Below are 23,849 nucleotides of genomic sequence, written 5' to 3' on the forward strand. Positions count from 1 at the left end.
TTCTTATAACTGTACCATAAATGAGGTGGTACAACACTAATTCTAAGTATAAAAGACAACACAGGAAATAAAATGGAAGATAAAAATATTCAATTAGGGGCTTCCCTGGTGGCGCAGTGGTTGAGAATCTGCCTGCCAATGCAGGGGACACGGGTTCGAGCCCTGGTCTGGGAAGATCCCACATGCCGCAGAGCAACTAGACCCGTGTGCCACAACTACTGAGCCTGCGCGTCTGGAGCCTGTGCTCCGCAACAAGAGAGGCCAGGATAGTGAGAGGCCCGTGCACCGTGATGAAGAGTGGCCCCCGCTCGCCGCAACTAGAGAAAGCCCTTGCACAGAAACGAAGACCCAACACAGCCAAAAATAAAAAAATTAAAAAATAAAAAAAAATTCAATTAGTCCCCGCCACCCCAAAAAAAAGAAGGGAAAAGAACACAGAAAGAAACAACATATGGGACAATTTGGAAGCAAATAGCAAGATGATTGACTTATATGCAACAAAATTAATAATAATGTAGAATGTGAATGGACTAAACACTCAAATTAGAATGTTTGTTAAACTGGATAGAAAACCAAGACCCAACTATTTTCTATCTACAAGAAACTCATGTAGTTCTCCTACATTTTAAACAAAAAGTTGGCGTAAACACCACCAAATACACATATTCAACATTTATATCTGTAAACACTTCTTTAACAATTGATTTGCTTGGTTTGTTTATGGCTTATGAATAAAGAACTGAAGTGCTACTACCTAAGTAACTAGATAGGTAGATGGAGAGATAGATGGTAGGTAGATAAATCAATTCCCCCGAAAACATTAATGAGTGTACTATTTAGGATCTCTATCTTCAAACTTCCAATAAATCTCTTATGGCCCCCAAACACACACCCAACCCAACATATTCTTTTTTTTTAATTTACATGTCTTATCTTCTCTCCTAAACTAAAAGCTCATTGAGAGTTCAAACACTGAATAAATATTTACTGTTTATTCAGTAAATATATCAGGCATTGAAGATATACCTAGGAACCAGTTTCACCAGATGCTTACAGACTAGCGGAGGGAAATGACAAGTAAGCAGACGATTATAATAAGCTTATTATAGATATGATAGATATCGGATGGATAAATAGATGAGAAAGAATGAATGGACACATTTCCCCAATTTGGTAGTTTTAATTTCTAAATCAAGTCCAACCACGGGCTGAAAAATCCCGAGGCATCTCCAATGCAGTGGCAGCTGGCAGAGAAGAAAGCAAAATATCAGGCAGGAACTAAAACCCCTTAATAGGATTTGCCCTGAAAACTTGGCATTTCATAAAGCAACAAAGTAAAGGCGTTCTACCCTCTGCTCAAGTGGAGCACAAACAATATCTTTCCAACGCATCATATGAACCATAATGTCTTTGTTGTTCTTTACCCTCAATTTAATTGTAAAGAAATGTGGTATCACATTTTGTTCCATGAAGAGGAAAATAATCCATGTATTATGCCAGCCAATAAAAACAACTCAGTATGAGGTCTAAACTTCTGATTATCTTCATTTCCCCTAATTCTAGGTTTTATTTTTAAATTTTTTTTGGAGTATTTGGCGTTAAATCAAACTGAAGTCTAAAAGCAGGTCTTACATAGTACTGCTACTGTTGTTCATGTTAGTGTAGGAATCCAGCAAAAAACCTGAAAGAACATCAATTCACCACGATAGGCTCTGGCAGTGACCAGATAGCAAGAATTCAATGTCACCTCCTGTAACAGGACCCAGGGAACCAACATCATAGTCTTATAAGAGAGAGACCGAGGCAATCAAATAATATGGAATTTGGAATCCACTCATCTAAACACACAGTCTTGAGTATTTCAGGAAGGGTCAATTAATTGACTTTAAGAAGCCAATTAGCTTTGCCATCTTTCAGCAGAACTGTTTATACCTTATCTCAATGAAAACATTCTATAAGCCCCTTACATGGTACAGTGATCTGTAGGACAGATACTGTCCTTTATTGACTGCCTTACCCAGGTACCCACCCATCCACCACCCTTCCATGCCAGCCTGCCCTTAGTTTGTTCAACTATGCATTCCTCCAACATGTGACTCAAAGGGGATGAATACTGATTATTCCTACTCAGTCGTGGTAACCCTTTTTCTCCTTGAGACTGACTGGTTTGAAAAAGGTCATGTGACCCATTTCTCACCAATGAGATGTAAGAAAAGTCTGAAAAGGGAAAGGTTTCAAGGAAAGGTTTTTTTGTCACTGAAAAGAACCATTCTGCAAAGGCCCTTTCTGCAGCATGGTGATGTGTCTGTCTGTGACGTGTGACACTGCCACAGCCATCTTTCAAATGTGACAAAGATAATAAGCTAAGGATGATAAAGCAGTCAGAAGGAACCCAAACCCATGAAGACCATCCCTGAGCGGAAGAATTCATCAAACCTGCATTTCCCTATCACAGGACATTTTATATTATATGACTTTATAAATCTTCTTATTAAGATAGTTGTGTCATAATTTTCTTTTTCCTGAGCCCAAAGGGAACCTGATATGTCTCTCTTTTTTTCCATTTCTAGGGTGATCACTGATTCAGGATTGCAGAAGACCAAAGATGAAAAGGGGCACTGGAGAAGAATATGTGGAGGGAAAAGAACTTGAGTTACCATGTGAACTGAACTCCAGGTGTGATATCGCCCCTGAATTACTTTGTTCATCTGGGGATAGTCCACCAAGTTAGCACCCTCCAGTTTGCATCATAACCCACAGGTTACTAGGCAGGAATAGAGCACAGGCGTTTAATCCTAAAGCCATGTCTTTTTTTTTTTTTTTTTTTTTTTTTTGCAAATCGGTGGACCAAGAGCTTGTTCAAACTTCTGGAGTATCCACATCCCACTTTCATCTCTTTCAGCTTCAATAAGCCAAACTACGGTTCACAAATAAGCCTGATATTTGAGAAATAATTGCTTTGCTGGCCTTAATGTATAATAATGGCAATTTTTAATCAAGATCCTCCATTCTCAGCTAATATCTAAAGTAAGCAATAAAGTTACTTGTGAACCAAGCAATATAAGGACAAGACCAACAAGTAATTCTGTAGTCATTTTAAATATAAAATCACGTAAATTCGCTTCAACAGGCGTTACAAAGTGGCCTGTTATGTGATCAGTGTGGTTCCGGTCCTATTAGCCCTTTGATTCATGTAACATTTGAACATAATCCCTGCCTTTAGAATTCGTATTGTCTATAAGGAAAGAGAAAATAGGTGTGTGTCAAATAATTATAAGTAGAAAGAAAGCAAAAGTGTTATACAGTTCATACTATATACTTAAGTGTGAACAGAACTATGAGTAAGTGATGGGTCATAAAATGCAGCTGGCGAGGGAAAGCTTTTTGAAGGAGTTAACTGTCGAACCAGATTTCAAATGAAGTAATGAATATAGATTAAAGACACTGACTGGCCTGGGTAAGAAAAATCAGTTCCAGTAAGTGCTCAGCTACGAAGCAAAAAAAACCCAAAAACCAAAAACTCAATATATGCAGGGAATGGTAAAGAGGACTTTAGTGCCTAAAACAAAAGTGGCCACATTTTGAAATCCTGAAATATGAGCCTTGATTTTGAACTAATATTTACTAGCATACTGTATGCTAAGTTTATATCTACCTTATCTCATCAACTCTCGATACAAACATATAGGAAAAATTCAGCCATGAGGAAACTGGGGCTTAGTGAGGCTGAGGTCCTTGCCCAATTGGGCATTGTTGATAAGAGGTAAGTCTCAGAATCCAATTTATTTCTCTCGGACACTAAAATTTATGCTTTTTTTCCATAGGACCTCTGCCTGGCAAGGTACACAGTTATCAAGGGCCTCAAACACCAGGAGGAAAGAAGAAAAACAACAACTCTATTTGATCACTGATGCCAAAGAAATTTCCAGAAGTAGTACTAAGTGGAGACGTCTCAATTTGCCTCCCCATTTCCATGTGAACTGTACACACAAAGCACTGCACTTTAGATGTGTTACTACTTTCCCAGACATGACAGATGGCTAGTTTCCTTTCAGCATTTTGCAAGGCAGTGTAAGACCATTCCTTATATCTTGTCCTCCTTATGTGCTGTTTCTTCCTCATGGCTTCTTAACATCTCAAACTTTTCACTTTTTTTTCCTTTTTTTTTTGTAGGCTGAGAGGAAAAGTCAGTTATCTTAACATCATCTGGAATCAGCCATCACAACACATTTTTAATAATTTAAAGAAAGATTTGTCAGTATGTTCATGAAGACAGCATGGCTGATGAAAACATGTAGGGGAACTCAGCCCAGGTTATCTGAGTTCTGGCCTCAAGCCATCTAATAATAAGGGTTGTCTGCAAAGGCACAGTTGTTGTAACTCTTCAAGCCATTATACAAACATGAATTGGAATAATATTGGAAGACAGCTGCTGTCACAGAATTGAACATGTAACATAGGATAAAGTTTGCCTAGAACCTACCCATTAAAAAAGTATTTGTTTTTCTGGAAGGAAGACATGAGATGGAAGGAACTGGGGGTATAGAAGAGTGGTTACTGATATTTGTGTGTGAAACTCTGTATTTTAAATAGCTTTTTCATTTCCTGCTCATTCCAACCTTTTAGTTATGGTATTATTACACCCATTTTACAGAGGAGAAAAATAAGTATCAAAGAGATTAAATAATTTGTCGAAGGTCATGGATTAAAACCTAAATTGGGGGCTTCCCTGGTGGCGCAGTGGTTAAGAATCCGCCTGCCAATGCAGGGGACATGGGTTCGAGCCCTGGTCCGGGAAGATCCCACATGCCATGGAGCAACTAAGCCTGTGCACCACAACTACTGAGCCTGAGCTCTAGAGCCCATGAGCCACAACTACTGAGCCTGTGTGCCATAATCACTGAGCCCGTGTGCCATAACTACTGAGCCCGTGTGCCACAACTACTGAAGCCCGCGCACCTAGAGCTCCAAAACAAGAGAAGCCACCGCAATGAGAAGCCCACGCACCGCAACAAAGAGTAGCCCCCGCTCGCCGCAACTAGAGAAAGCCTGCACGCAGCAACAAAGACCCAACGCAGCCAAAAATAAATAAATAAATTTAAAAAACATTTTTTTTAATTGAAACAAAAAAAATAAAATGACCTAACATCCAAGCCAACGAACCGTCAAAGGAAACACTTTGAGAACTTTTATTCAGAGTAATAGAATATACAGAATATGTCTTTTCATCCTATCTCATGTCCTAAAAGAGTAATACCTGAATTTACCAAAGTAGTCTTTAAAATCTGAACTTCATTTATAATTATTATAAAATATTTTCTATATTCTCCATGTTGTACAATAATAACTATAGGGCTTCCCTGATGGCGCAGTGGTTAGGAATCTGCCTGCCAATGCAGGGCACACGGGTTCGTGCCCCGGTCCGGGAAGATCCCACATGCCGTGGAGCGGCTAGGCCCGTGAGCCACAACCACTGAGCCTGCGCGTCTGGAGCCTGTGCTCCACAACAAGAGAGGCCGCGATAGTGAGAAGCCCACGCACCGCGATGAGCGGCCCCCGCTCGCCGCAACTAGAGAAAGCCCTCGCACAGAAACGAAGACCCAACACGGCCATAAATAAATAAATAAATAAATTTATATTAAAAAAATAATAATAATAACTATAAATGGAGTATAACCTTTAAAAGTTGTGAATCACTACATTGTACACCTGTAACTTATATATTATACATCAACTATACTTCAATTTACAAAATAAAATCTGATACTTCATTGCAGTTTGTCTTCAAACATTTCATCTTCTTTAAAATCTACTACTACTTGACTTGGTGCTGCAAATGGGACTCAGAGCACCCTGATGAAATCCAACCAGTCACGTTCCTGCAGGTTGGTCAAACCCACAGCACACATATGAAAGTTAAAACCGAAAAAGAACTAGCCGTGGGCTTCAGGTTTTGAGGAACAGTACAAGAGATCCTACAATGGGGACAAAACTGGTGTTTATATGCAGTTACCATCAAATGAACTAACAGCACAGGTAAGCATCCTTTTTTTTTTTTTTTTTCAGTTAACAGCTCAGATGCTTGATTCTAGGGTTGCATCAATCTACCACAGATCGACTGAAGAAAACCTGTTCTTGAGAGCTACTGGTTTCAAATCAAACTCCGGGAGCAGTTAGGAAGAGAGCAAATAGAAGCATTTGGTTTTCAGGAAACAATTTCTGGTCTGTCCCATTTGCAAGCACAGAGGCAGCAAAACTGAATCTTACAGAGATCTGGTTGCGGGGTGTGGGGTGAGAGGTGGACGGGGGACCAGGAAAAAGCAGTCTGAGTATGAGACCCCCTGCAGTTGGTCAGATTCGATTGCTAAGTCTCAGGAAACCCTGAACTATTTCTCCTGGAAATTACATTGAGATTTGAAACTAATGAGGGGCCGAGGTATAGAAGCGTGTTGGATAGCATGTGCTGCTAATTATTTCATCCAGAGGAGCCAAAGGGACCTTGGGACATTTCCATTCAGCCTATAAACTAGGGAAATTAATCCTAAAAGCTTGAAGGAAAAAAATCAGAACACCAACATAAAAGCACAGATATTAAATCTGCTGATAATTTCTCCTCATCTTTCTGGGAGGTTACATAAGGCCAGGTGGAAATTTTCAGTTCCAATTAAGGTCAATGTAACTCTTTTGTGAAAATTTGGATAGGGACAAAAGGATTGTGCTAAACGGGGCCAGTCCCAGACTGCTCTAAATATTTTCACATGAGAATTCAGTGTTCTGTGGGTACAATTCTATTTTCATAGGGAAAATAGAATTCCGCTTTCCTAAGGAGCAGAAGGAAGTCAATACATGTTATCAGGAGCTGTGCTATCTAGTCAGTCAAGTCACTAGGCTTGGGTATCCCCTAGGTACAAAGTCCTGTTCCCATGACAACGGTGGAGATGGGGGAGCTTTGGGAGCTGGAAGGTAAAAGAAATAGGGAAGTCAGTTTCACTGTCAAAGAGTTCCAAGTCAGGTAGTATCTACAACACGCAACCCTTTGAAAAGTATAAATAAAATAATTATCTTGGCCGGCTGTTCCCATATCAGGCTGATTCTTCGCATCACCAGTAGAACTTAAAAATGAAAGCCAAACAAACAGAAGTTCTGAGTTCCATCCTCAGATCCTGCTTCGTTAAGCAGGGGCATCTTTTAAGTTTTCCTGATAATACTGATGATCAACCAGTTTTGTGAAATGTTTACCTAATTTATAAAGCATCAGACATCTAGGAATATGGTAAAATTTGAAAGATTAAAAAAAAAAATCCTTCCAGATAATCATTAACACGTAAAAAAGCCCAAATCTAGAGGAGTAGACAAAGGTAGGGTCCACATGGGTGACAATCCCATAAACACTTAGCAAATATAATCTTTAAGTGAAAATTAATATGCTACATGCCACATGTTAAAAGAGCAGTAATATATAATATATACACCTGGTGTAAAGAAGCAATCAATAATTGCTAGCCACCATTATCATTATAATTATAACCAGCAGTATCATCGCTTATGAACTTTCTAGGGCAAGCTTTTTCTGCAAAGAGCCAAAGAGTAAATATTTTAGGCTCCGTGGGCCATAATGTCACCGTCATAACTATTCAGCTCTGCTGACAGTTGGTCTGGATCACAAAAGCAGCCACAGATAGCACATAAATGAATAAGCATGGCTGTGTTCCAATAAAACTTTATTCATGGCAACTGGAATTTGAATTTTATATAATTTTCATGTGTCATAAAATATTATTTTTCTTTTCAACCATGTAAATATGTAAAAATCATTCTTAGCTTGTGGGCCATACAAAAAAACAGGCTATGGAAAGTACAAAACTGTTACTTATAGACTCTCTGTTGTACAACAGAGCTCTAGAACATATTTATCTTGCATGTCCAAAATTCTGTATCAGTTGAACCACTTCACTTAAATATCTGTTAAAAGGGCAGAACTCACGTTAGGTGTTCTTACTCCAAACTACAAACACACACACACAAAAACACCAAAAACAGCAACACCACCAAAACAACAAAGTGACACAAGGAAATTTTGGAAGTGATGAATATATCTATTACCTTGATCATGGTGATGGTTTCATGAGTGTTGGCATATGTCCAAATTCATCAAATTGTATACAGGCAGACCTCGAAGATATTGCTGGTTCGGTTCCAGGCCACTGCAATAAGGTAAATACCACAATAATGTGAGTCACACGAATTTTCTGGTTTCCCAGTGCATATAAAAGTGATGTTGACACTATATTGTAGCCTATTAAGTGTACAATAACATTATACCTATAAAAACAATACACATACCTTCATAAAAAATACTTTATTGCTAAAAAATGCTAATCATCATCTGAGGAGTTGTAATCTTTTTGCTGGTGGAGTGTTTGCAATATTGTGAGAATTTTCAAAATGTGACCCAGAGACACAAAGTGAGCAAATGCTGTTGGAAAAATGGCTCCAATAGACCTGTTTGACACAGGGCTGCTACAGAGCTTCAATTTGTAAAAAATGAAATATCTGTGAAACATAATAAAGCAAAGCTCAATAAAATGAGGTATGACTATATTAAATATGTACTATTTTTTGTATATCAATTATATCCCACTAAAGCTGTTAAAGAGAAACAGAGACAGTGGGCCCATTCTGGCCCACAGACTTTAGTTTACTGTGGCCACTGGGTTAGAGCCTAACTCCCCATTGATGGAGCAGTCTGCAAAGAAATGATTACACACTGGAATCTGGCATCTGTGAGCAGTTGGTTCCCCAATGGCGCACTGGGTGTGTGCACTTTAGCAATGCACCTGTCATTCAGAAGGAAAACCTTGCCATCTTTAAAGGTTTTCCTAACCCCTAATGCAAAGAACATCTGATTTTCAGAACGATGTAAATCCAAGTTCTGCCTGCCAGTAAATTCATGTACATCATGTTAACATCAGGTTTATATTAAACATTTACATTAAGGATTGGATTGGAAGATGAAATTGTTTGCATACGTTCCAACCTCAGGGGGAACGGCCCCACCACTCTCCCTGCCAACGGCGCTGCATCAGACGGTGACCCATCTGAGAGGTGGGTGAGACACCAACTCATGGTCCTTGGTGAAGCTGGGCAGCCTCTGTCCACTCTGCCTGCGTCCTTAACAACTGCCAGACAAGCTGTGAGCTATACTGCCAGACGCCACCGGGAGACATTTAATTTATGACAACAAAGATAACGACTTCCTTTAACGCAGAGATTCAGAATGGGTGTCTTTTTCCCAGCACTGGAATTTTCCTCCCTGCAAAATTATTCACTTTTTTGTTATTTTGATTCAAATCAGTCAAATGGCAATGCTGGATATTGTGGGGTTAAGATCAACATTTGAGGGGCTTCCCTGGTGGCGCAGTGGTTGAGAATCTGCCTGCCAATGCAGGGGACACGGATTCGAGCCCTGGTCTGGGAAGATCCCACATGCCGCGGAGCAACTGGGCCCGTGAGCCACAACTACTGAGCCTGTGCGTCTGGAGCCTGTGCTCCGCAACAAGAGAGGCCGCGATAGTGAGAAGCCCGCGCACCGCGATGAGTGGCCCCCGCTCACCGCAACTAGAGAAAGCCCTCGCACAGAAACGAAGAACCAACACAGCTATAAATAAATTAATTAATTAATTTTTAAAATAAATAAATAAATAAACACAATGTTATCACACAATTTTAAAAAAAATCAACATTTGATTGTGTAGCTTATATTTTTTGCAAGAGATTGTGAATTGGGGAGAGACCAACGGTGTTTCTAAGTCGGGTTCCTTAAGGAACACTGTTGTCTTTCTTCTCTGAATTTCAGACCCAGAGAGACTGCATGCAGGAGTAACTGGGCTTTGCAGTCTCCCTTGGGCCAGTTCTCCCTGCCATGAACCAAGAGTTGCCCAGGATACTCTTAACAAGCAAATGGTCTGCAGAACAAATGTTTTTGTGGGAAAGAAAACAACCACCACGGACGCCAAGTGAAGTGGCTGGAGAGGAGTGATGTTGTTAAAGTGTATGATTCATTAAGTCTTGTCTGAGTGTCAGATGTTCAGCATTCGATGCTATTGCTTCCAATTTAAATCATTTTTAAAGAAGTGCCGGAAAAGGTGCTGAAAGGCACCTCACTCTGTTCCCGCACTTGAAAAACACTGTCTGCTTGTGCGCTGTGGTAAAACTTTGCATTTTGGCTAGACACCCTGTGTGAAGCTATGTTGGAGCTTGAACTTTTTTTTCTTTTTCTGTAAGTTTGTACAGTCACCCGAAGGCAGGGAAGAGAACGCAGTAGTTCCACCAGCCAAAGAGTCGCTCCTGATGGCATCTGCGAAATTAAAAGAAAGCGCTAAATGGAACTCCCCCTCTGCAGGGAGAAATCCCGGCACAACCAACCTCCAAGTCCGCACGGGATCACCTCTAAATTGTGCAGGGCGTGTGCTTTTCTGCCTGGAGTCCTTGTCTCCCAGAACTCTTTTCAGAACCCCTGGAAAGCCTGGAGCTGCTAATGGTGGTTGATCATCACCAGTCAGGCGTGAGGCTAATGTTGCTATCACCCTGGATTCCTGTCAGTACCCAGTGACGTCACGGAGACTCTAAACTGGTGGGGTCCTTGGTACCCACACAAATGTCTCCGAGGGTCATCATTACCACTCCCGCCTCACACAGAAAGGGAGGACGCATACCACATGGATGAACCTTGAGGACGTGATGTTAAGAGAAATAAGCGAGTCACTAAAGGACGAACATGTATGATTCCACTCATAGGACGTATCTCACTATAGTCAAATTCAAAGAGGCAGAAGGTAGAATGGTGGTTGCCAGGGGCTTGGGCGGGGGCGGGATGGAGAGTTACTGTTCAATGGAGAGGGGGCTGCAGTTTTACAAGATGATAAGAGTTCTGGAGATGGATGGCAGTGATGGTTGCACAACAGTTGAGTGTATTTAATGCCACGGAACCATACACTTAAAAATGATTAAGATGGTAAATTTTATGTCATGTGTATTTCACCACAATTTACAAGGATGATGCAGGTCAGAAAGTGGCTAGGAAAGTCCCAGTTAAGACTCCCAGTTCTTCCCCAGATAAGCGTGAATTTCATCCACAAATGAAATGTAGTTTTCAGGGATATTCATTTGAGATCTGGGTCTTCATATTCTTAAGCATTTTTGACAGGGATGTTATAAATTTTATTAGAAGTGCAGTTCTTGCTGATAGAAGCTTCTCCAGTTTCTCAGATTGTTGCCAACACAGGCCTTCAGCAGTAGGCTAGAAAATGTTAAAGACTTAGCTGAAAAGTTATGGTGGTGTGTTTCCTACAATTCAAAGAGAACACAGCTGGCAGCTGACTGGAGCTGGCGTTTGGTTGGTGAGTAGACAGACACAGATAGATAAAAACGCCCAGACCATTTGAAATATAACTGCACCAAGAAATAAAAATGATGGGTAATTTGTTTATCAATGTATAGATTTCCAGATATTTTCACAAACATAAATCACATAGTCGTCACAACAAATCCATGATTAATTGCCACCACTGAAGGCCTGCAATGTGCCAACTGCCATCTTCATCAACTGCATTATTTCATCTTCAGCCTAGATTAAGAGGTTTAAAGGGGCCAAGATCATTCGGCCTAGTAAGTGGACGGGACACGACTCTGACAGGATTGTTTGTTTGCTTGTGGTAGCAGTGTTTCTTTAGCCCCAAACTCTGTTTTTTGCCTTTTTCCCCCTAATATAAGTGTCAAAGAGCAAAGGGAAGAAGGATAGATTCGTAGGACTCTGGGTGATAAATGGATTTTAAGCCTTCAAATAAGCTGGAATATGATTTCATTGATTCCCATCACTCCAAGGCTTTGGGAAATATCCTTTTGGTAAAAAAAAAAATCACAACCAAAACCAAGGCCCCCAACTAAAGAACTCACGGTATTGAATACTAAGATGTTCTTCTTACTCCCACTGTATCAGCTTTCAGCAGTGTAACTGCTGTGTTACATTGAGCAGAAATAAATACAAAAGAAAACGTAGTCCCCGTTATCCCCACCACTGGATGACCAATCACTGTGATGGTTGCCCAACTGGTGTGCGCCATCATCCGAAAAGTGCAAACGTCACGTCCTTCCCCTCTTCTCCTTCCTGTCCTGAGTGCACATGTCCACCTAAACTTATCTTTCCTACAGAGTGACTACAGACAGATATTCCCAAGTCACAGACTCACTAAGCTGGAAGGAACCTAAAAGCAGACCCCTGCAGGTCTGTCCTTAATCCTTTCCAGACAAATGAGATACAATTTCAAAAGATCTTCAGGAAATGCAAATTCCCCTCCCTCTTTGGTGACCTGTTTTGAAGCTTTACTCCTATGATCAGAAAAACCTTCATTATCATTACTCTCAAGTTCATCCTGTTACAATTTCCCCTTCTTAAACAAGTGGTGTGTCCAACTTCACAAAAACCTCTCAAACATAAAAATGAATTTGTAGAAAAACAGACGAAGTTGTCGTGGATAATGTACCAAGTAATACCATATTTTACAAAAGGACACAGAATAGAGAGTTTTTAAATGATGCCTCATCCTAATATCTTTAAAGTATGATTCAATACAGGAATATCTGTGATATAGAAAACTTCACAGAGACAATTATTGATTCAGGTTAAAGACCTCTGCACATATGAATACATTTAGACGATGCTATCTTGGTGTCAGTTTCATCTATCCCTATCACATGCTTGCGTAAGCAAATAAAACTTCCTAGATATATCCACATTGATTGGACTTTGCTGGTCTTGATGCATTTGCATCTGTCCGTGAATCAGTCCATTTCAAGCTCACGTATGTGTCTGTGCATGGGTAGAAAGATAAGCTTAGCAATTGTGTGATTTGTTTCTGCTTAGGCAGTAAGTTACTAATCTCGTGATTGGAACCAGATTTGTATGAATTAGGAGTTGAAATTGGAACAGTCACTGCTGTGTGCAGGATGTAAAGTGAATAAAATGAATGGGGTATTAACCTTCAACCACTGAATATTAATCAGCTTTTCATAAGAAAGAAAACACAGAGCTTGCCACACTAAATATTTTCAGCGCTTATTGACAGGATATGATTTCTTCCTTAGCCCTGTTACTTCCAGTCAAGGACTGACCACCGGACAATGGTCAAGTTGACCTGGATTAATGTATGATTTGAAAACCCCAGGTACCATGGGTAAGTCAGACTCTGTGAATGTGTGGGACCTGATGAAATGATATGCCTTTATCAAAAGCAAGGCTGTCTCTCAGCCACTCCTGCAAGCACAGGCCAAACTTAGCCCAAAGGGAATTCAAAGAAAGACCATGGACAGGAAACCCTGATGACCACAAAATGAACATGTAAAAGGAATACATTTCCCACTGCCCTGGAAAGGACTTGCAATTGGGGAATGATTCTGTTTGGATATTTGGATGAGATCTACATCTACCCCAAGAAGGATTAAAAAAAGAAAGAGTCATGTAATAATGGAATCTGGGTGAAAACAAAACCTGTAATACTCCTTTTCTTATGCAATATTGCATTTGCTTCTGTTCGAGAATGCAAAGTCTTGCGTTTATGGCTATTTAATGATAACATAGCATATGTATATCAATTTCTACATTTACCCTTATCTATCTATATCTATATTAATCCATATCTCTATATATAAACAAATAGAAATACATATGTAGTATATATTATCTCACCAAAGAAGGCAATGAATTCTTATCTTTTGAAGATATTTTGAAACAACATACTACACTTAAACATTATATGTCTATGTCTCTAAAACTACTTATAGTACTATAAAGAACATATTTTGTGTGGCTAGACTTAAGGGGCAATTGGGCTCAATTTAAAAATCTAAGATAAAAACAGGAAGGAGGGGCTTCCCTGGTGGCGCAGTGGTTGAGAATCTGCCTGCTAATTCAGGGGACACGGGTTCGAGCCCTGGTCTGGGAGGATCCCACATGCCGCGGAGCAGCTGGGCCCGTGAGCCACAACTACTGAGCCTGCGCGTCTGGAGCTTGTGCTCCGCAACAAGAGAGGCTGCGATAGTGAGAGGCCCGCGCACCGCGATGAAGAGTGGCCCCCGCTCGCCGCAACTAGAGAAAGCCCTCGCGCAGAAACGAAGACCCAACACAGCCAAAAATAAATAAATTAATTAATTAATAAAAAAAATAATAATAATTAAAAAAAAAAAACAGGAAGGATTTCTTCCATACCCAGCTCATGCAAAATCTCTTCAAACTTTTCCTCAAATGTATTCTCAAATACTCAAATTTTTAAAATTTATTTTCAAAGTAATACTTCAAATGAGGGCAGTGTGTATTTCTATGATATTATATTATTTATAAGTCAGTAGGTACCTTTCAACCTCAAACATAATAGAGTAGCGTTAAGTAAATTATTTTCCCCCTTGGTGATCTCTCTCATTTTATTTCTTTTTCCAACAGGTGACCCTTTCTCTGCCTGTACCACTGAGCTTAGATCCCCAGGGCTCTCATATGCTCTCTGCCAAAAAAATTCTAATCCTTGATCTCTAACACTGAAGTAACCTCCTGCATAATATCCATTTAGCACGGAAATAACAAAAAGTATTCTACTCCCTTTAGCTGGTAGTGACACTAGAAATCCACCCATTAGGCTACTTCCATAGAGACGCTGATGACTGATAACAGCTTTCTGTCATCACGCAGGACAATTTCTTAGGCAGAAGTTCTAAGCATGCTTTCTTCTCTCCCCCATGATTTCTATACCTCGATCACTCAAACACTAATCTAGGTACTGTTGTGAAGTGACTTTGAAGAGAAAGTTAAGGTTACTAATCAGCTGACCTTAATGTAGGGAGAATAGGCTGAATTATCCAGATGGGCCCAATGTAATCACCTGAGCCCTTAAAGACAAGGAAGGCAGACCAGTCCAACAGAAAGGATGCAGTGGAAGAAGGAAGCCCAAGAAAGGAGGCCAAAGGGGAGGTCAAAACTTGAATTTTGACTTGTCTTGATGCTGCTGGCTTGGAGGAAAGAGGAAGAGAGCCATGAGCCAACGAATGCCAGTGACGCCATGCTGACAGCCAGCAAGGAAATGGGGGCCTCTCTCCTGCAACTGCAAGGAACTTGCCGCATGAACTTGAAAGGGGTTCCTCCCCAGAGCCTGCGGTAAGGAACGCAGCCCTGCCAACACCTTGATTTTAGCCTGGTGAGACCCATGTTGGACTTCTGACCTATAGAAACTATGAGATAATAAATTTGTGCTGCCTTAAACCACTTAGGTTGTGGTAATCTGTTATGGCAGGAATGGAAAACTCCTACAGGCAATCACCAAAGACTCTTGATAGGAAACTTTATTCATCCAAATGAATAAATCTCAACTGCGCTCCAGAATAGCCTGGGAAGGGAGTAAGTGTTGTGGGGAGAGAAAGATAATTGTAGATAGGGCATTCCTAAGTCCCATCTCTAAGTCTACCTGTATTTACAGTTGCTTTCAAGAAACGCTACTGAAACTAACACAATATTGTAAATCAACTATACTTCCATTTAAAAAAAAAGAAACTATAGCTCCTCACCTCAATATCCTGGCTAGAGTGTGGTTAACTCCTATAATATAATGTTGGCAAAAAGAAGAACTATGCAAGCGTGACATATAGGTAATAGAAATCAGTGGTGCCTCCTGTTGGTTTTCCTACATATTTGGTCATAGCATCTTAGCCAGTGCATTTCCCATTGAAGATCTCTGACTTTCAGAGAAGTTAAATGGCTTTACTACGATCATATAGCTGGTCAGAAACCTGAGTTCAAGTCCTCTAATGTCTTACCTTAAGTTTCCCATATCATTTCCCTGATTCCCTACTTATTATGAAAACTGGCTGAAATTTAAAAAGAACACATTTAATAGGCCACAAGAAAGTATGTTGTGTTAGTACATGTAGAGGGAATATAGGCATTTACCTGGGTCATTTGCAGCTCAAGTCACATCATCAAAATGCAATGCTGGTTGTCTGACTCATTGATAACTCAGACAAAAAATTACCAAAGTATCCAGATACCTGGGATGAGGAGGATTTGGTTTAGATTACCTAAACCGATGCTTCAATAATTCGCTATTGCACTTTTCCCAAGATCTCATGACCACTCTCAACACTAAATAGCCCTGTTACTAACAAGCCTGAGTTTGCCTTAGCAGATAATATCAATTTGTAATCCTGGAAGGCAAGTTGAAAAGCCCTAGGAAGAAAATGGAATGACTCAGCATGCACGTTGAGAATGGAATCCAGAAACTCAAGATGCAAATGGCCAGGTATTTGAAGGGAGTCTTATTCCGAGGCTGTCGGTCCTGACCCCCTTTCCCACCTCTCTTAATTCCACTGGCATTGCTAGCATCCTCCCTTTGCTCTACTGGGTTTCTCCCTCTCTGTCATTCTCAACCAACAGCCAAACACCTCAAACCCCAGAATCCTGAGGCAAATAACTGCTCCTGTCTGCTGGGTTTCAGAACCCGACCACAGATCCACCCCTATTCCAAGTCACCTCATCAAAACATCCAGAGCCGGAGGAAAATTCAGGTGGTTTCGGCTGGAGCTGCTTATGAATCTCCTGGCTAAAAGCTATCCAGCACATGGAGGGACCCCTAAAAAGAGGAGGGTGGAAAGGTTTATACAACATCTTGGCTGAGATCATAAACAAGTGGAATGCCCCTCCCCCCACTTTTTGGAATGAGATCCATAAAGAAGCAAAATGATCTGGAAAACATCCTTGAAATAAAATGGATGTGAAATGTCCACTTTAGGCATTTCTGTAAATATTTAAGCTTTAGCCTAAGAACAGCATCTTGGTCTACGAGAGCCTTAAATCTCTAGCTGAGCTTAAGATAAATCCTTAAACTGATGAAGAAAAAAGTATAGCCTCACTGGAGATTTTTATAAGGAACAGAGAGAAGGTACATGGATAAAGGAGAGTAGATTCAGACTTCCCCCTACACTGTCCAATTTTGAACATCATTCACTCTCTATCAGTTTAGAAAGAGCTGCTCATGGAGGGAGAAGAGGAGGGGAAAGAAGGGTGTCTTGATATTTATTTTTGTCCAGCGGAAGCCACATAAGGCTACAGGGATGCCACCATTTATTACCCTCTGGTCCTCTCTACGTTATGATTTGACAGTCTTTGGAAAGCAGGAGTAAGAGCACACCCTCAAGCAATGTCATTGGCAGGCTTAGACCTCCAGCCCTCACTCCCCATCATACACCACCCAGTAATTATCTCCAACGCGTTACCACCACTCTTCCCGTCTCAGAGACACACAGCTACGAGAGTTGACATGCCTGGAAATAAAAGTGTAGCCTCTTGTGCCCTATACTACGTCCTTTCTATGTCACTTTAGGAGCAACATATTTCCGTGACTCTGAAAAACATCGCTCCTAAAGTGAGAGGTTATAGAAAGCTGCCAGATTTGAAAGACACACATTTACTCAAAGTGGAAGTCCTCCTCCTCGTCCAGAAAGGGTATGGAGTGGGCATGTTCTGTCCTTGGGTGCACGAGGACTTAGGAAGGGGAGGAGGGAGCGAAGGTCGGGACACCTCTCCAAAGGCTATACGCTCCCATTCCAGAAGGAGAGACCTAGGATGATTAAAATACTGTTTGTGCAGCTGTCACACAAACGTTTCTTAAAATTCCTATTCTGTATCCCAGGATTTAATGCAAATTGTTCACATAACAGAGGGTCAAAATGATAATTGAGATGCCATTAGCCAGATGTGTTGGAATGAAATTTCTCCCACCCACCCCCCAAAATTATCTGAATAATTTACACATACATAATCACCTTACTCCAGTGGGAAAATAGTATACCCTTGTTTATTTCCCCTAAATACCTAGACTTTCTAACAGTGTTACACCCAGAAAGTGCCAAGTCCAGAGAAGCAAGTAAGATAACTTTGTGAGGCCAAGCTGTCTCTCTCTTAAACGCAGACAGAATTAATTTGTTTTCATTAACTCGTTATCAAGTTACTTAGATTCCCAGTACAAAACGTATTAAAAAAAGGGTGGGGGGGAGGGTAGTGGTGGTAGATTTTCAGGAAATAGCAAGTTCTTTTTCTACTGAGATAGAAATCATTTGGCAAGCCAGGGTGAAATACTTCTAGTTTCCAATAGAAAGAGAGAAAAAAAAATTTTTTTTAGAAGATGCTAATGAACCACAAAAGAAAAAGAAGGAAGTATTTTTTAAATGAGACCTCACTTTTGAAAACAGCTCAGTTTGCAACCAATTTTTGACGAAATGTCAGAGTTAGTCCTTTGGGAGCTATGTCAGAGCTAAACCAGGCCTTCAGATGACTGCAATAAAGAAGTGAGCAATTCAGGTGACTTTAATTAAAGGGTCCAGGATCATCAGAACTGACCTTTCAGACACAGCCTTTCATCTCCAAAAAGGATGAAGCTGGTAAGAGCCAGTGATATGGAGCAAAGGGAGGGGCCTTAGAGCCTGGGAGCTAGACTGCACTGTGGGGTAACTGTGTTGGGGGGACTTGGGGGGCTGCTGCTCCTTGGGAAGGCATTTTGTTTCTTACAATTATACATCTGAAGGAAGGGGGATGTCCCACAGGCGAGGGGAAAAGAATGAAACCCACAGATGAATCCCAAGGTCCACTTGCCCTTTTAACTGGATGTCTTAGAACCCCTTGGCCCCCAAGGTGGTCACCTTCATCTCACTCTCCAGGACTCAGATGCTAATATGAAAAGAGATGGTCAACAGGAAGGGCTGGAAAAGGGATGAGAAAAAGGGAAGCCAAGAGCCAGGGTAATCTCCCTGCAAAGTACCAGCCCTTGCTTGCAGCCATAAGCAAGGCCGCTTAGCTTCACTCTGAAATGAAGACAATACAGATGTCAACGTTGCTTACAAAGCTGCCCAAGAAAGCAGCCTGGAGACTATCCGTGGAAGAAGTCGTCAGCCCAGCTCCTCTAGAGAGAAGACAGGCCCTCATCAGTTGGGACTGAGAGGGAGGCAGAAAAGGAGAAGTAGGGTGGATGGGAGGTTGGGGTCAGCAGATGTGGGCTTTTAATATATATTTAGGCTGGACAAACAACAAGGTCCTACTGTAGAGCACAGGGAACTAAATTCAGTATCCTGAGACAAACCATTATGGAAAAAGAGTATGAAAAAAACGTATACATATATAACTGAATCACTTTGTTGTACAGCAGAAATTAACACAACATTGTAAATCAACTATACTTCAACAACAAAAACAATTGATTAAAAAAAAAGAAAGAAAAGGAGAAGTGGGAGTCAGTGCCTGGAAGAGAAATGGGGATTGTGCAATCTTACTATTCGTATGTATCCAAGTAGGGGGAGGGGCTACCAGCCTTTCCTCCTTCCCTTCCGGGAAGGATTAAGACATTTGGGGGCCCCAAGCACTGAAAAGATCCCTGTCCTCCATATCCCTCTGTCCATCTGTCTGTCTGTCTGTCTATAAAATTGCGATTGCCAGGCTGTTTGTTCCCCAGGACACTGGGTTTCCTCCTTGCACTGCACATGGTGGAACTGCCAATCCTCACATCCCCGAAGCCGGGTGCGCCGTGAGACGTGCTTTGGCCCGCGGCGTACGAGCGCGGGAGAGGCTTCCGGCGGAAGATGAACACAAGCCCACGCTGCCTGCCCCGTACCGCCGCAGCCAGGCTGTTCCAGCAGGCGGCAGGCCCGCCAGGCGCTTCCCTGAGTGAAGATAAGGTGGTCCAGAGCCACCCCACCCACCGCCCCCGGCCCTGCAGGCTGACCCGTCGTACAAATAAATACTATGCCTTTGCTATTTTCAGCCACTGAGATTTTGACATTGGTTTTTTTACTGAAGATACAAAAATGTAAAATAATAGTAAGTCCAAAAGATTTCTTTCCTTAATGACTGCTTGGGTAATTTGGCATTTCCATGAAATAACCGAATTCTTTTCAAAAATGCCTCCCTCTTTTTATGTTTATGCTGTTACAGGGGTGCATTAAGCATGTGCCTCATCTGTCTATCAGGAAATCTAATCCTTCTCATCACAGAAACTCTGCCCTGTGGTAAAGCACAGCAGACTAACCGGACTATTTTAAATACTGTGCTGAGACTCCCCCACTGTCATTTACCAGCCACACGTCCTTGGAAAATTTGCTCAAACTCCCTAAATCTCAGCTTTCTTAGCTATAAAATTAGCATCGTCATTTCTATCTTTCCAATTTGCTGTGCCATGAGGACAAGTATACAAATGGTAGGGACTGGCCCCAGTTCCTCTCCATCAGCAGAAATGTTACCTGATTCTCCTAAGGAAGTGTTTCCATAAAAGGAGGATGACAATACCGACTCCCCACCTAGGGTCAGCGTTAAAGAAACCAGTCAAGCTAGAGCTCTTAGCGGGTATAAGCACTAAGTACGCAGCAGTGGATGTAATCTCTGTGATCATCATTATAGTAATAAATTGCATAGGACCTACTGTGTACGCAATAAATCTCAGCTGCTTCCCTTGCCCTTAGAGAAAGGGCCCTTCCTGTCTCGGAGTGGGGTTATCTGGAATAGCATTATCAATAGTTAGTCAGCAGGGTGGCCGACAATCTACTCAGAAAAGGACTCAAAAAGTCTCTGCTTTAGACCCATTTATAGCGAGACATGTCTGCATCCTTAAGATGCCCGGTTTTTTCCATTCTGCAAACACATGGCTTCCATTAGTTGACTGATACTGACACATCCAAAGCTTCCAAAGTACTCTGGGCCTCTGATGAGTGAAAGGTTTGCATGTCCAACAAGGAAAAGGCAGGCTCTGCAGAATGCTGCCAGGAGCAGGGCAGCAGAGGTGCCAAGTGTAGGGAGGACACCAGATCTGGCTCTGTTTTTAATGGCCATCCTGTCCACACCTGAAAATAAACTAGCCACACCTGGTGAGGTTCCCAATACTCTGCAGCTCCGACGCTGATGTCACTGTGCATGTACAGCCATCACTAATCAGAGTGAGTGTGCTGTGTGCGCGTGCTAAACAGAGACGGGGGAATAGTGAATATCCTGCACTGTGTGCGCCATACCGTCCCCGCTGAGCGTTCTAATCCAAAGCAAACCGAAGCTCCAGTGTCGCGCTCCTTTTATTTTGTGTTCTAAGGACTTCGTTGTTTGGCCGGCTTCTTAGAAACTGGCCTGAATTCTAATTAGTTTGCAGTTAGAGGTTGCATAATGGTAACTCAGTCCTCACCTAAACTTTATCATCTGTTTCCCATCTTCAAAGCTGCACGGTCCACTTTTGTCCTGCGCCACAGTGATGCCAGGGACCTCGTTTTGTGTTTTGTGTCTCATAGCAACGGTGCTACTGGAAAGGGGGGCAGAGGCGGAGGCATCACAGACCTGAGGAGTTGGGACAGTTCTTTGCTCTAAATTTCACCCCCAAGGGGATGACTCCAAGGAAATAAGGCTTTGTGTCCTTGATTACAGAGGGGACCTACTTAGGGTAGTCCTGTTACCGCTCGAAATGTCTGCAGTTTCAGAGTGTGCAGCACGAGTGAGCAAATAAAAGTGATGAAAGAATAACGAGGGCACATGTATCTAATATTTGGAAGCTGACGTGTTTTCAACATGTACAAAATCATATGATTCTGTCAACAGCCCTGCAAGTTAGGTGAGCAGTTACTATTAGCCCATTTTACAAGTGAGGAGAGGACTGAAGGAGGACAGCCCACCTTGATTTGCATCTCAGCTCCACCCAGCTAACTCTTAAACCCCAGGCTAGTTTCTCCATCTCTCTGTGTCAGTGTGTCTTCACCTGTGAAATGGGGGGGAAACAACAGTTGCTACTTCTTGAGTTGCTACTAGGTTTAATGAGTTAATATACGTAAAAGGGCTTAAAGATCATTTGTTACCTAGTAAGGGTTGACTATATGGTGGCTGTTGTGATTATGAGGAAAGGTATAAAGTTGAAAATCTGGGGACCCAATAGGATTAGGGCTGAAAATGTCCATGGGAACAAGACTTGAGCTGAGATGAAATCCCCATCATGATGGCACAGAGGAAACAAAGACAACAAAACGCCCTTATTCGTAGAGCTGTTCAATACCTAACTCCTCTATACCCCACGTTCCATCCTGGAATGTCCTCAGAAAGAGATGACACAAGTTCCTCATGGTCCCCAGGAAGACTCTGACCAAATCTGACAGCTGGTTATGGGAAACTGTATTTCCCTCTTGTTTTACAAAAGCACATCCAAAATGTATGGGAGGGGAAAAGAAAAAATAAAGATAAAAGTTTGATCCCTTCCAATCCATTGGCTAAAATAAATATTTTGTGTGCCACGTACCATGCCATATATGTTGCACACATCTTCTTATTTGTTTCTCATAAATAGGGTAACCAACTGTACTGGTTCATGCAGAACTGAGGAGTTACCTAAAACCTGGGGTTTTTAGAACTAAATGTGAGAAAAGCCTATGCAAGGCAGGACCGCTGATCACCAAATACAACGCAAGTACTCTATCCATCCCATTCTGCAGGTGAAAGAATGGAAGCTTGAGGAGTCCCAAGGTCACACAGCTAGCCAGTCTAGTTGGGATTTTTAAACCATTATAAGATACTAGTTAGAAAAAGCCTCTTCCTGTAGGACAAAGTTGTAGCACATCAGCAAAGGAGCAAAACAAGCTGTTGCTCCCTTTATTAGAAAAGGGTTAATATTCTCCAAGACTGTGTTTCTCTATTGTTGATGTTGTTCTTTTTCTTTCTATTGTTGTTAGACTTCCAAGTGATTTGGGACACTATCTGAAATGTTAATTAACAGACTTTTGTTTCTTAACCAGTGCCATTCTATCTTTGAGGAAAAAGAACAGTGACATTAGCGTTACCAACTCCAATAGAATCAAGACTTGATTCCCTAAGAGAAAAAAATATACAATAGAATCCATCTATTTCCCCTTCAATATATGATAGAATCCATCTATTTCCCCTTCTATTTCTCCCTTCAAGGGAGATCTTAGCCAGCAGTGACTTTCTGTGAATTATAATTTCAGAGGCCACCTGTAACTCTCAAAAGGCATTATCTTAGCTCCTACACACCTTCCAAGTGTATTTCAAGGTTACATTTCACTGACTATAAAACAAGCTCACAGAGTGGGATCCATGGGTTGTGTGAACCAAAACAGTCATCATCTCAAGTTAGGAGGCCCAGGAAGAAAGGTTCCACATGGAAAAGGATTTTCCAATTTCCCAAATAACTGTCCATGAATGGATTTACTTAAGCAAGAGCTAAAGTACATTTCAAAAGAAACCAGTGATCATAGCTGTAAGATGAACACTGCATACATTTAAAGGCTACTTGGGGACACTCTAAAATCCCAAGGCAAAATTGACTTTCTTGATTTGATGGAGGAAGAGGGCCAACTGGGAGATTAGGCTGATTCTGTTTTTCATGAGTCATTTTGTCTGTGGACATGCCTCACAAATTAAAACACACATAAAAACTCCCTAGGTGTGAGGTGATTAAAGTTTCAAATCTGGTCATTTGAAAAATCACAAAAGTGTTAGATAAAAGCCATGCTGTTTTGAGGACTTTATTTTTCTTTTTAAAATCCTGGGAGTTGCTGAGCTTATAAAAAAAAATCCTTGGTTCCAATAAAAAGTGAGGACTTTTGGAGAGAGTCATTCTCTTTGATATCAGATGTATTTTAGTCTATAATTTTCCACTCTGGCTTATGTGACTGTCTAGGCTTGAGTCCATCAACTCATTTAATCTCTGATTTCATAAAAAAGCATGTTTTCTGTTTATCTTTGTCCAAACTGAGTGCAATCTGTGCTTTCTAGTCCTTCTAACAAT

At 41.3% G+C, this 23,849-nt stretch overlaps 1 long non-coding RNA gene across 1 annotated transcript in view; it reads right to left on the minus strand.

The window, feature by feature from the left end:
- Window positions 1-3,503: 3,503 nt before the first annotated feature.
- The window catches only part of LOC309619192, a 28,371-nt gene continuing 8,025 nt past the window's right edge, over window positions 3,504-23,849 (minus strand). The window contains exons 2-3 of the long non-coding RNA XR_014238814.1: window positions 4,929-8,204; window positions 3,504-4,884 (exon numbers count right to left, since the gene is read on the minus strand). This is a non-coding gene — a long non-coding RNA (uncharacterized lncRNA). The remainder of the gene's footprint in view (window positions 4,885-4,928; window positions 8,205-23,849) is intronic.

This window comes from Balaenoptera borealis (genome assembly GCF_965194805.1).
Source record: "Balaenoptera borealis genome assembly, chromosome: 20".
Lineage (NCBI taxonomy): Eukaryota > Metazoa > Chordata > Mammalia > Artiodactyla > Balaenopteridae > Balaenoptera > Balaenoptera borealis.